Below are 2,569 nucleotides of genomic sequence, written 5' to 3' on the forward strand. Positions count from 1 at the left end.
ACATTGTAAATCTGTACTTGTCTTATTCCATATATCCATGCAGGAATTAAAGTTAATGGATCAAAAGCAAACTACAGTAAGTAAATGACATCCCAAATTATCACATACTAGTTCCTCCATTGTATGATGCTAGATGATGACTTTCAACATTTCAACATTGCATGCATGGATCATGTTTGTTCAGCTAAAATAAAATAAAGGATGTTCACGGCTAACGCACATGGATTTTAGTGTCATATTGGTTAGAAAAAGACATTTTCTATATAACTTTATTCACACCATGAAGTGTACATTAGTATTAGGTAATTCTTAAATCATAGGAGCATTTAAGTAAGCAGCTCTGTTGGAGCACTTAAGTGAACAGTCCTGCTCCCATTATAAACATATTTGTATATCTGGCGCCTCAGGCAGACCGGTAGCGGTAGTTCAGCTAATAAGGATGGACAGTCAGTATCGCCACATAGTCAGGCTGATATTCAATATACATTCGGGAAATATACTTCATCTTCGTATAATGGTAATGGAGGGACTTGAATATCGTTTCACAGTACATAAAACACATTGTGTGTGTGTGTGTGTGTGTGTGTGTGTGTGTGTGTGTGTGTGTGTGTGTGTGTGTGGTGTGTGTGTGTGTGTGTGTGTGTGTGTGTGTGTGTGTGTGTGTGTGTGTGTGTGTGTGTGGTGTGTGTGTGTGTGTGGGTGTGGTGTGTGTGAATGTTGCGTTATCAACGATCCCTACAAAATGAAATATAATAACAGTAGCTGTCATTTCCAAAGGATTTCGATATTACTTCAGATATTGAAAATATATATATTTTTTACATTTTAAGATTTACCCATCGGCTGTGATAAACACACCGAGGGAGAAAGGAAAGACCTTGTGATGGTCAACACGGAGAGTCTTTATAAATACTGAGTCGCAAGGGTACAAGACATCGACTTCCATCATGAAGCTCTTGGTGTGTGGTGCTTAACTTACTGCAAGTTTTTCGTGTTTTCGTGGATGTGAATGTGGTCTTGTACAATCTGTTAAATAGACGAAGTACTAATGTGTAGTGCCTAACGATACATTACTTTTTTTTGTAGGTTTTGGCACTCGTAGCTGCTGTATCTGCTGCTCCTCAGGGTTACGACCTAGGCACGCCCTCAGGACCTTCCTTCGAGTTTTGGGAGCTGTGGGAGTGGACAAGTGCTGCATGTGGATGGCAGCTGTGTGACACCTCAAGTGAACAGCCGTGTGTTCCTGTATGATGTGCCAGAAAATGAAGGTGTTGTAAATCGGCCAGACTACATTCCAGAACCTAAATTGGAACGCAATATCATTTTCGTGAGACTTCCTGATGGCGCACAGGGACCAGAACCCATCGTCCTACCACCGCCACAACAGCAACACGTCGTGTATGTCCTGAATAAGCAGTCTGAACATGACCAACGAGTGATCGAGGTTCCAGCACCACCGCCATCCAACCCCGAAGTGTTCTTCGTGAACTACGCAGAAGGAGAGAACCCGACTCTTCCCAGCGGAGTCGACCTTCAGACGGCGCTGAGTTCAGCTTCCCAGGGCGGTGGTCAAGTTGTTGGAGGCGGTGGTGTTGGAGGAGGAAGTGGAGGTGGTATTGGGGGTGGTATTGGAGGTGGTATCGGAGGTGGTATCGGAGGTGGCATCGGGGGTGGTATCGGAGGTGGTATCGGAGGTGGTATCGGAGGTGGTATCGGAGATGGTGCTGGAGGTGGCAGTTACTCTCCTCCTTCTAATTCTACAGCACACCTTAAAGGCAACCGGACAAAGTCATATATTTTATATCACTATATATTTATTTGTAGGTAAGAAAATAAATGCTGTTATAGAAAAACTACTTTGTATACCCTGCACATGCACGGATTTCATAATTTGAAAATGCTATTGTATTAGTAATGGAAATAAAATTGATCCATAAATTCTGCGTGCCCCTTTTTATATCTTAAATGATCCCGATGGTAGTGAAATGAGAATGATGAGAGGCTGACAGCAGGAAATATATAATCAATGTCACTAATAATGAATATCCATAAAACTTAATGAATAATGAATAATTATCATTATCATCATGGCATGGCTGCATCGACCCTTCGCTTCCAGCCACGGGGGTCCCTCATGGCGAGTCTACGGGGGGCTGTCGGCCCATATCTAATTCCTCGCGACAGGACTGGTCGAGCTGCCCAAGCCATGACCTCCAGGGTCGTCCCTCGGGCCTCCTCCACACCAGGATTGTCTCGCAAAGAGACAACCTGATGGGCAGGATCATCCACAGGGAAACAAGCTAGGTGCCCATAAAGCCTGAGTTAGCGGTCCCGGATTATGCAAGTAACAGGCCCCATGCCAGTCTCATGGTGTAGTCGTCAGTTGGACACATGGTCCTGCCAGCTGTATTCCATTATCCGGCGTAAGGACTTGTTACAAAAGGCATCAAGACGAGGCTCCAAGGCACTAGGCAGTGTCCAGGCAGCATCAAGGCCTTGAAGACACGTAGCTTGGCCCTTCTGCATAGATACCGACGTCTCCAAATGCTCTTGTTGATCGAGCTCATGG

General features: G+C 44.6%; 1 pseudogene; it reads left to right on the forward strand.

Annotated features, from left to right (window-relative positions):
• The first annotated feature begins 947 nt into the window (after window positions 1–947).
• LOC119569509 lies at window positions 948–1,828 on the forward strand (annotated as a pseudogene).
• The last annotated feature ends 741 nt before the right edge of the window (window positions 1,829–2,569 follow it).

Source organism: Penaeus monodon, unplaced genomic scaffold, assembly GCF_015228065.2.
Source record: "Penaeus monodon isolate SGIC_2016 unplaced genomic scaffold, NSTDA_Pmon_1 PmonScaffold_15951, whole genome shotgun sequence".
Lineage (NCBI taxonomy): Eukaryota > Metazoa > Arthropoda > Malacostraca > Decapoda > Penaeidae > Penaeus > Penaeus monodon.